Source organism: Lynx canadensis, chromosome X (assembly GCF_007474595.2).
Source record: "Lynx canadensis isolate LIC74 chromosome X, mLynCan4.pri.v2, whole genome shotgun sequence".
Lineage (NCBI taxonomy): Eukaryota > Metazoa > Chordata > Mammalia > Carnivora > Felidae > Lynx > Lynx canadensis.
Window position 1 is genome coordinate 18,036,658 of NC_044321.2, and position 12,079 is coordinate 18,048,736.

Genomic DNA, 12,079 nt, shown 5'->3' on the forward strand with positions numbered 1-12,079 from the left:
CTGGCAGAAAGCCACGGTGATGGGAGACAGGGAGTCAGGGAGAAAGCTCACTCGTTTATGTACATGGTCACAACCTCACTGGTCCTCCCTTGAAATAGTCAGTAAATCTTTCACCCTTATTACGAAAGTAGTTAACATTTATTGTAGGAAATCTAGAGAATTTTTAGCTAAGCTAAAAAAAAATTTTCCAGCAAAAAGTATTCTTTTTTTAAAGTTTTAATTTTAATTCCAGTTAAAATACAGTGTTCTATTCCTTTCAGATTTGCAGTATAGTGATTGGACACCTCCATACATCACCTGGTGCTCATAACAAGTGCTCTCCTTAATACCCATCACCTGTTTCACCCTCCCCACCGACCCCTGCCCCCAGAAACCATCAGTTTGTTCTCTATAGTTCAGAGTATGTTTATTGCTTTGCTTCTCTCTTCTGCTATTTTTTCCCTTTACTTGTTTGTTTTTTTTAATTCCAAATATGAGTGAAATCATATGGTATTTGTCTTTCTCTGACTTATTTCCCTAAGCATTATACTCTCAAGCTCTATCCATGTCATTGCAAATGATAAGATTTTATTCCTTCTTATGGCTGAATAATATTCTATTCCAGTGTGTGTGTGTGTGTGTGTGTGTGTGTGTGTGTGTGTGTGTGTCTTCTTCATCATTCAGTAGACACTTGAGCTCCTTCCGTATCTTGGGTATTATAAATAATGCTGCTATAAACACCAGGATGCATGTATCCCTTTGAATTAGTGTTCTTGTGTTCTTTGGGTAAATACCCAGGAGTGTGATTGCTGGATTGTAAGGTACTTCTATTTTTAACTTTTTGAGGAAATTCCATACTGTTTTCTGCAGTGGTTGTATCAGTTTGCATTCCTACCAACAGTGTAAAAGTGTTTGTTTTTCTCCACATCTTCCCTAACACATATTATTTCTGGTGCTTTTGATTTTAATCATTCTGACAGGTGTAAGGTAATACCTCATTGTAGTTTTGATTTGCATTTCCCTGATAAAGAGTGATGTTGAGCATCTTTTCATGTGTCTGTTGGCCATGTGTATGTCTTCTTTGGAGAGGTGTCTATACATTCCTTCTGCCCATTTTTAATTGGATTGTTTGTTTTTTGGGTGTTGAGTTGTATAAGTTCTTTATATATTCTGGATATTAACCCTTTGTTAGATATGTCACTTATACATATCTTCTCCTATTCTGTAGGTTGTCTTTTAGTTTCCTTTTCTGCGCAGAAGATTTTTATTTTGATGTAGTCCCAATAGTTTATTTTTGCTTTTTTTTTCAATATGTGAAATTTATTGTCAAAATGGTTTCCATACAACACCCAGTGCTCATCCCAAAAGGTGCCCTCCTCAATACCCATCACCCTCCCTCCCCTCCCCCCCCCCATCAACCCTCAGTTTGTTCTCAGTTTTTAAGAGTCTCTTATGCTTTGGCTCTCTCCCACTCTAACCTCTTTTTTTTTTTCTTCCCCTCCCCCATGGGTTTCTGTTAAGTTTCTCAGGATCCACATAAGAGTGAAACCATATGGTATCTGTCTTTCTCTGTATGGCTTATTTCACTTAGCATCACACTCTCCACTTCCATCCGTGTTGCTACAAAGGGCCATATTTCATTCTTTCTCATTGCCCTGTAGTTCTCCATTGTGTATATGAACCACAATTTCTTTATCCATTCATCCGTTGATGGACATTTAGGCTCTTTCCATCATTTGGCTATTGTTGAGAGTGCTGCTATAAACATTGGGGTACAAGTGCCCCTATGCATCAGTACTCCTGAATCCCTTGGGTAAATTCCTAGCAGTGCTATTGCTGGGTCATAGGGTAGGTCTATTTTTAATTTTCTGAGGAACCTCCACACTGTTTTCTATTTTTGCTTTTGTTTCCCTTCCCTCAGGAGACTGATCTAGAAAGAAGTTACTATGGCCAGTGTCAAAGAGGTTACTGCCTGTGTTCTCTAGGATTTTTATGGTTTCAGGTCTCACATTTAGGTCTTTGATTTAGGGATAGTGGCTCATCAGCTGGTTTTGGTATGAGGATAATGCTGGCCTTATAGAATGAATTTGGAAGTTTTCCTTCCACTTGTAATTTCTGGAATAGTTTGGGAAGAATAGGTATTAATTCCTCTTTAAATGTTTGGTAAAACTCACCTGTGAAGCCATCTGGTTTTGGGCTTTTGTTTGTTGGGAGATTATTATTATTATTACGGATTCAATTTGTTTGCTGGTTATTGGTCTGTCCAAATTTTATATTTCTTCCTGTTTCGGTTTTGGTAGTTTATGTTTCTAAGAATTTATCCATTTTTTCTAGATTGTCCAATTTGTTGGCATAGAGTTTTTCATAATATTCTCTCATGATTGTATGTCTGTGGTATTGGTTATGATCTCTCCTCTCTCATTTGTGATTTTATTTATTTGAATCCTTTCTCTTTCTTGATAAGTGTGGCTAGACATTTATCAGTTTTATTGATTTTTTTTTTCAAAGAACCAGCTTCTGGTTACATTGATCTATTCTTTTTTTTTTTTTTTTTTTTTAGTTTCTATGTCATTTATTTCTGCTCTGATCTATATTATTTCCCTCCTTCTGCTGGTTTTAGGTTTTGTCTTTTGTTGTTTTTCGAGTTATTTTAGGTGTAAGGTTAGGTTGTTTATTTGAGATTTTCCTTGCTTCTTGAGGTTGGCCTGTATTACTACATAGTTCCCTCTTAGAACCTCTTTTGCTGCATCCCAAAGATTTTGGACCTTTGTGTTTTCATTTTCATTTGTTGCTATGTATTTTTAAAATTTTCTTATTTGATTGCCTGGTTGACCCATTCATTGTTTAGTAGCATATTGTTTAAACTCCATGTATTTTTGATCAGAAAAGAGGCATGGTATGACTTGGTTCTTCTTGAATTTGGTGAGGCTGGTTTTGTGGGCTAATATGTGATCTCTTCTGGAGAATGTACCATGTGCACTTTAAAAGAGTATGCATTCTGCTGTTTCAGGATGGAATGTTCTGAGCATATCTGTTAATTCCATCTGGTGCAGCGTGTCATTCAAAGTCATCGTTTCCTTGTTGATTTTCTGTTTAGATGATCTGTCCATTGTTGTAAGTGGGGTGTTAAAGTTCCCTACTATTATTGTATTATTATCGATTAGTTCCTTTATGTTAGTAACTGTTTTATGTATTTGGGTGCTCCTACGTTTGGTGAATATTTAGAATAGTTACATCTTCTTATTGGATTGTCCCCTTTATTATTAGATAGTATCCTTTTTTTTTTTTGTCTCTTGTTACAGTCTTTGTTTTAAACTCTATTCTGTCTGATATAAGTATTGCTACCCTGGCTTTCTTTTCACTTGCATTTGCATGATTAAAGCTTTTCCATCCCTTCATTTTTCAATGCACATGTGTCTTTAGGTCTGAAATGAGTTTTGTAGGTATCACATAGGTGGGTCTTGCTTTTTTATCCATTCCATCACCTTATGTCCTTTAATTGGAGCATGTAGTCCATTTACATTCAAAGTAATTATTGATAGATATGTATTTATTGCCATTTTATTGTTTTGCGGTTGTTTCTGAAGATTTTCTCTGATCCTTTCTTGTCTCTCTTGCATGTTTTTAAACTAAGAAGTTTTAAAGTTTGTTTCACCCTTTAAAGATTTTGTTGAATACCTCTCAAACTTACATTTATCTACACATTTCAAAATTGAACTAAATATGTACTCATCAAATACTGCTTTTCCTTCACTGAACATTGTAACATGATTTTTTTCCCCATTTACTCCTTGTAATTTTAAGTCATCATGCACAGTATTCCACCAAATGAAAACACCTTGATTTCTTTAGTTAATTTTCTACTAATAGACACGTGGGCTGTTTGTTTCTCTATTTAAAAAAAAAACTCTGATAAGTTTTGGGTCTCTGTTTTTGTGCAAATCTGAGTTTTTTTCTCTAGGGTAAATTCCTAGATGTGGAGGAATTACTGAGTCAAATGGTATGTCCAGTATAAGGGTTTTTAAATATAGCTTACCTGACTTCTCTTGAGAAAAGTGATACCAATTTATATTTCCATTAACAGTAGATGAGATGGTTTTCTTTTACTGAGTTATTCATTGTCAAGATGCTGTTGGAGGAGATGAAAGAAACTTTTTTTTTTTTTTTGTCGAATTGACCTAAGGGAAAATGTTAGTCATGTGTTAATTCTTTTCTTTAATGTTTATTTATTTTTGAGAGAGAGAGAGAAATAAAGAGAGCACGCACAAGTAGGGGAGGGTCAGAGAGAGGGAGACACAGAATCTGAAGCAGGCTCCAGGCTCCGAGCTGTCAGCACAGAGCCGGATGTGGGGCTTGAAACCACAAACTGTGAGATCATGACCTGAGCTGAAGTCAGATGCCTCACTGACTCAGCCACCCAGGTGCCTCAGTCATATTTTCATTCTTAAGACTATTATCTTAAACCCAGATATGGATCAATGAACCCAGACAAGTATTTTCTGAGAACCTGCTGTTATTTCCAGGCCTGGGCTAAACATCACTGCCTTTAGTGTCAGTTTTGAATACCTAGGACAGCAATTGTGTGTATGAAATGACCTGTTGGAATAATAGTAGAATATGAGATAGTGAGCTTCATAGTGGGAGGAGATTTGTGTTTTCTCTGCCCACTGAACTATAGCAGTGGTTCCAAAAGTGTTGTCCCTGGATCATCAGCCTCAGCATCACTTGTGACATATGAGCATCAACAGGTCCCACCTCTGACCTGTGGAATCAAACTCTGGGTTGTGGGACTAGCAATTTATATTTTAAGATTTTAACCATCAAATCTCTGCTAGATGCTGCAGTTTGAGATCTACTGAGCTATAAAAAAATGCAGCAAATGCAAAAGAGGTCAATTTGGTTGGGTAAAGGTAGGGGGACTAACTTGTCCTGCTTGCCTGGGACTGTCCCAATTTTATCACTGAAAGTTCCAGATGCCAGGAGCTCCCTCAGACCTGGGCAAACAGGGATGGTTGGTCACCCTGCTAAAAGAGAGGAGGTTCTCTTTGTTGCAGCCTAAAGGTAATTATGGCAGATAAAGAATAGAAGCACCAGAAGAGGAAATTTCAAGATGGAGGACAGATTTTAGAAGCTTTCTGCTTGTCAGTTCTAGGCTGATAGATAAGGTGGCGGGAGGTTACCTGTAGGAAGCCAGCAGATGGCTAAGGCATCTTGCTGAATCCCTTGACATGAGTCACAGCTGTTAGCACTTGATACTTTCTGGAAAGGGGAAGGTTGGCATTCACCAAACTATTGCAAGATGCCAAATTGAAAAAAAAAGCCACTATTAATCTTAGCAGTGATGACAATGAAATCCCTTTACAGCACAAAATATAACCAGAAGTGCTTTGTAATTGCAGTAATTTCCATGTCCCAACTGATGGTCCCCTAGATTCTAGGAGAATGGTGTCCAGCTTATCTGATTATGAGAACTAATCCTGAATAAGATAGATAGAACACTCATTCCCTCTTAGAGTGGGCATTCATTCCAGATTTCCAAAGCAGTTGCAATTAAAACTATTTTTGTCCTTTGTGCAATGATAATTTGTTAGTCATGTAAAGTTTTACTTTTGAAAGTGTAGTCTGCAAAATTATGAGAAAAGTATCTAGTTGTATGTTACATGCACAGTATTGAGAAACAGTGAAGAGAGGAGAATGAGGCAGAAGGGCTTATTTATAGATATATATCATTTAAGTTAAATACGGGCAGTGCTTTATTTTTCCTAAGTCGAGAGTTCTGAATTTCTTGGTATATTAGAATTACCTGAGGTGCTTTTAAAAACATACTCATGTGCAGGGCTCCATCTGAGACTGTGGCTTGATGGCTGTGGGGTGGATCTTTGGCAAGGGTCTATTTTTTACAAGCTCTCCAAGGGATTCTCATGTACAGTTGCAGATGTGAATCCTTATCCTGACCTAAACGAGTACGTATCAACCAGCATGCACCAGAATCACCTGGGGGACCTGCTGAAAACTCTGGACCCTGCTCCTGGAGTTCCTGATTCGACAGGTCTGGGGTCAGGCCCAATAATTTGTATCTCTAACAAGCGTCCTGTCCAGGTGAGGCTGATGCTGCTGGACCATGACCACATGTTGAGTGCCATTCTCCTAAACCATTCCTACCTCAAACCTCAAGTGATTTCACAAGCTTTATCTTTTACTCATTAATGTACACATGTGTATAGTTACCCCCCTCTCCCCAAAACACTTCTATGCATCTTTACTGAATTTAGAACATATTTTCATTTAAAAATACACTTTCAAAGAGCTTTGGTTTGGTATCAGTTTGCCTTTTTAGATGTCGCAAAATAGAATTTTTTTTTTGGTTATATCCCTTTTCCTTCACTAGGTAGTAGGTTTTTTGAGGACATTTGTATGTTCAAAGCTTACTTTTGTGGCTTTGAACATTGTAGGTGCTTAGTAAATGTCAGTGGTCCATGACTATGTATAGAAATTGCATCACCATAACCCGGTAGTTTTTATGATGGTATTTAAATATATTAACACCTCTAAAATTAGGGTTATAAGATATGTTCATTTAGTGGTAGAACTAGGAGCTTTTGCATAGAATAAGTAAAATAATCAAGTGAGCAGAAGTAACTACAAGTGAATCTCACCAAGAAGTATAATGTTGCTAAGATAGATCAGCACTAAGTTTGGAAATACGAGGATTAGTTCAGTAATATAAGCATACACTTAAGACTTTTGAAAATAACTGTCATAGCATGGACTAGAGTAAAGTCATGTTAATATATCAGTAAATCCATGCCAAAACTAAACATCCTATTATTTCACAAAACTAATAATATAATACATTGTATTGATGTAGCCAGCCCCTTAGCAAAAATATCACAGACACCCATAGTGAAAAGAAAGCAGACACAGACACACTCAATGGAAAATCCAAGTACATCGCTGGAGAAACCAGCAACAGCCAGTATGGAAATGGATTGAGTTAAACCAGCCAGTATGTACTTTGGCCTGCATGTTCTCCAGCGCACGGGATTCTCCTTTAGGATTCAGCCCCCCGAGTCACCCTTTTCTCAACTGAACTTCATCATTTCGCCCTGGATGTGCCATTTCTGCCCCAGAGGCTGCTGGAGGGAGCCTAGCTGTACAAATTCACCAATAATTCGCTAATCCTTCAAAAGGGTCAAAAGAGAGATTGAATTCAAGAATGTACTCCCAAATTTAGTTGAATTTGAGTTGCTTTGCATTGTATAAGTGTATTTACAAAAGTTTGCTATAGAGGAAAGGAAGAAGCAGTCCATCTGAGCTTTGAAGTCTGGCAAGAGAAAGTTGGAGGCCTCCTATTTTGTTAAATCTGACCAAACATGGAAACAATAGGAAAAGATGTGAGTCTGATGACAGTTGTCTTAAAATAATCACCATTTGTAAGTGTTGATATAAAAAAAATCCCCCAAACTTACACATAACAGAAAACTTTGGAAAGTAATGCTTTCAAAATATTGGCTATATGGTTACTGTCTTGAATCATATGCTTTTATGAACATGGAACTTAACATGGCAATACATAAAAGCATGCAGATAATATAGGGAAAAGAGAATATATTCATTCAGTATTGTCAGGACTGAAGGACTCTGATCTAAACCAGTGTTTTGTCTGATTTCTCTTTTCAGCACATGACACAGCCATAAAAAGGGAGAATGTTTTCCTTTATTCCTTGGCAGTAGGGAGGGCTAAGAGTACACAGGGGTGATGGAACTTGCAGGGAGCTGGGCAGGGCTTTTCATCTTGTTAAAATCTGCATTCTGGTTGAGAGTTTGTTGGGGGAAAAAAAAAGTGCTGACCAACTATGCTATTTCTGCCATAAATCCAAGAGGAAGGAGCCAGCAAAGTCCTTAATCCAGAAGGAAAATGAAAAACAGAACTTGAATAATGGAACATGCCTTTGCTCTGGCATTGAGTATAGAAACTTCAAGAAGTAGCACACTGGTGGTACTAATAGTTAGCATGTAATGTTTTAGACTTTGGCTCACAGTATATACTCATAATCATAGGTAATGCTTAATTAACTACAGTTAGACCTTCACGTTCCACAAGGTGCGGATTCCATTCACTCAATAGATAGTTACTGAGAGCTTATCACATGGCAGGTGTTGTTCTGGCTCTGGAGTGAAAGAATAGTGGAAATAAAAATCTCTTTTGTTACGGAGCATGCATTGTAGTTCGGGAAAAACACCATAATTTATGCAGAGTAAGTAAAATGTAGAGTATCACAGCTGATGGTATTACGGTGAGAGGTAAAGCAAGAAAGCGGATAGGATAACACCTCTCTCCTTTAAAAAGCATGGGGCGCCTGGGTGGCGCAGTTGGTTAAGCGTCCGACTTCAGCCAGGTCACGATCTCGCGGTCTGTGAGTTCGAGCCCCGCGTCAGGCTCTGGGCTGATGGCTCAGAGCCTGGAGCCTGTTTCTGATTCTGTGTCTCCCTCTCTCTCTGCCCCTCCCCCGTTCATGCTCTGTCTCTCTCTGTCCCAAAAATAAATAAACGTTGAAAAAAAAAAAAAGGCACTAGGGAAGTCCTTGATGAGAAAGTGTCATTTGAGTAAATATCTGAAGCAAGCTATGTAGATAGTAGTGGAAAGAAAGTTCCAGGATGGGGAGAGAGAAGTGGGAAGAAAGGGAGATTATTAATTTTGTTCATATCTCTTCATACAGTGTGAATTTGCTATCTCTAAGTATGTATTTGTTTTCTTGGGTCTGAGCTATGAGATAATGGGCTTCTTTTGTTTTCTTCTCTTTATTTGTCTCTACTAAAGAACCTAATTAGTGCAGTTTTCCAGTAATAAAATGGACATCAAAACCCAAACATGTCGAGGCATTTAAGTTTTCTTGGAAAGCTATAAATACAGTTAAAATATAACTTTATGACTTTAAAGGTCAATTAGTTGCTCCTGCTGGGGTTAATTGCCCACTGAAAGTGATGAGTTCTTAGGCAGTGCAGTTCTAAACAGAAGCACTCGAGGTTAGTCAGTATTTTCTGATGTGAGAGTTATGAGACACTCGAGCAAAAAAGAAAGGTTTGACCCAGGTAAGAAACCAAAAGCAGGATTTAGTGGTTTTCCTAGGTACAGATTTGAAAAAGAGAATTTTTTTCTAGCAAATAATGAGGTGATTACAACATATAGATAGGAATATTTTCTTTTGTCAGAGTTTATTTTTTTTATATTTTAAGAACATTTTCATTTTTAAAAGGCTACAGTGAGCAAGAAAATGAAATAAAAGTTATCTATACTTGCAAGAAAGGAATTACATGATCTCTATGTGCCGATGATATGATCTTATGAATAGAAATACAAAGGAATACATTAAAAAATTAGGACTATTAAATGTGTTCAGTAATTCGGTAAGATACAAGATCTTCATACAAAAATCTATTATATTTCTATACAGTATCAATGAGTAAACCAGAAATGATGTTAAGAAATCAATTCAATCTATAATAGTCCCAAAAAGAATAAAATAGGAATAGAACTGAGAGTCCAGAAATAACCTTTACATTTATGATCAATTGATTTTCAAAGAGAGTGCGAAGTTTTGTCAGAATTTTAGTCTTTTGAATTACATAACCACAATTTGTATTTTTGCTTGAAATAGGAATAAAATTTGCTGGTGTTGACAAATGCAAGAGCCAAATTACTATTGCATAAGCTTAGTTAACTGTAAATAGATTTTGTCTAACCTTTAGAAGAATTTTCTATAATATGCACATGTTTATTTCTAAAAGTTAATTTTCATTACACGAGTTGATTACCTTTGACTCGTTAATATTTAAAACATTACGTTCATGTCCAAAACTCCCTTAACCACGCACCACCCCAAGTCCTAGTTACCGTCAAGAAGCAGCCACTATGATCACTTTGATACATATTTCATAGACCTTTTCTGTGCATTTTAATATGGCACTTATTTAAAAAATTGAAATTATATTTATATATTTGTATCTGTGCCTTGCTTTCTTCCAACAACATGTCTTGGAGATTTTTCCATGCTAGAATACTAAGACCTACCTCTTTATTTTCATTTGCTTCAAAGCATTCCATAATATGGTTATGCCATATTGAAGCCGTTTTTCTCCTGTTAGACATTTAGCTTGTTGCACACTTTTCTCAGTCACAGCAATGCAGCAGTGAACATATTTAGCCATGACCGCAAAGTGCACATGAGCCAGTGCTTGGGCAATGGTTGTTAAAGTGTGCCTCCCAGACCAGCAGCTTCAGCATCACAGGAGAACTTGGTAAAGATGCAAATTCTTAGCCTCCTCTCCGGGCCTACTAACTCTGAAACTCTGAGGGTGGGGCCCAGCCATCTCTTTCAATAAGCCACCTATTTCATCTAGGTGATCCTGATGCATGATGAAACTTGAGAACCACTGGCAGGAATGTATATGTGTCCATATACACATAGATGCATACACGTACATATACATTAGTTCTATAATGTGACCTGTGTGTTCCTAAGCATTGCTGTGTTATGCAAGATTGTGCAATAAAAGCCACAGGCTTATGGGAGAAGTGGGGTTAGGGACACAACAATCAAAAACGTTGTCGGTGGGTCACCTGGGTGGCTCAGTCAGTTGAGCGTCCAACTCTGGATTTCTGCTCAGGTCATGATCCCAGGATTATGGGATTGAGCCTCACGTTGGGCTCTGCGCTGAGCATGCAGTGTGCTGAAGATTCTTTCTCTCCCTCTTCCTCTCTCACCCGCTCGCACGCGTTCTGTCTCTAAAAATTAAATTACAAAATAAAAATAAAACATTATCGGTGACACAGGAAAACAAAAGCCAGGATCCTAATAAAAATGATAGCACAGACTAGAATTCAAATAAAAATTTGGAAGAAAAAAAGGATAGCACAGTCTTAAACATGTTGAGCAAATACATAAAACTACAGCACATATGGCATTTTCCCCTGAAAAGACCTGAAGTTTGCTTGTGGAAGCGGGTGCTGGAGGGCTTCGCAGTGTGTGAAGGAGGGTGATGTGAAGTTGGAAGGGAAATTTTAACACCAGGTGTGGGTGGCTGTGGCTTCTAACACACGCGGTGAACCGCGGTAACCGGTCCATGTTGAGATGTGTGCGTTTTGTGTATTCCTGTGTGGTTTGGTTCATTTGATGAGTTTTTCTGCTTTCACTTAGCATTTCTTGAGCACGAAATTGCGCATAAGCAAACGTGAAATTGGAGTTACGCCCCAGTGTTTTGTCCCCATATATCAATGACCTTGGATCAAATTTGCCTTTTCAGTGTAAGTGTTATAGCAGAACTATATATAAATATATGTATATCTTTCACATAGAAGGGCCACATACACAACCGAATGCTGGTTTTCCACTTACTATTTCTTTCACTTAATAATATCTTTCAGATACTTTTTCCAGTGTCAGCATGTAGTCACTCATATTTTTGAAAATGGCATTTACAGCCTTAGGAGATGACTAAACTGCTCATCAAAATGCTTGCAACAGTTGGCTCTCACACCAACATGCATCCCACACCGTGGCCAGGATTACCTGTTATCACACTTTTTGGTTTTTGCCGATCTGCTAGTTATACGTCTTTTTCCTTCTTCTCCCTCTCTCTCTCCTCTCATAGGTATATCTATATATGTTTGTATGTATGCATAATGTGTCTGGACGTGATACGTGTGTAGGCATATGTATATGTACATACACACACATGGACATTATGAGAAGTGCCTCCCGTAAATATACTGATAGAAAAAAGGAGCTTTGAAAGTGTAAAACAGGTAGTGAAGTGGTGCTGAGATGGGGAAAAAAGGAAATAAAATGGATTTGCAAAAGAAACAAAAAACAAAAGCCTATTAAAAAGGGAGAGAAAAGTATTTTCTTTGTGTTTAATTATTTTTTACTTTTACCTTTGCTAACTACAACTTCCCACCTCGTGAGATAAGATACGAGTTCGCTCTGTGCGGCTTTGATCTTTCACTGGAGCCAGTCGACACCTCCAAAACTGTAGCTTCCACTGTTAATCCGTTCACTTCAGTGAAGCAGCCCTGAGGGCATTAGATTCTCCTGTTGGT

At 37.7% G+C, this 12,079-nt stretch overlaps 1 protein-coding gene across 1 annotated transcript in view; it reads left to right on the forward strand.

Annotated features, from left to right (window-relative positions):
* PHEX (phosphate regulating endopeptidase homolog X-linked) overlaps window positions 1-12,079 on the forward strand; it is a 228,066-nt gene that overhangs the window by 186,384 nt on the left and 29,603 nt on the right. The window lies entirely within an intron of this gene.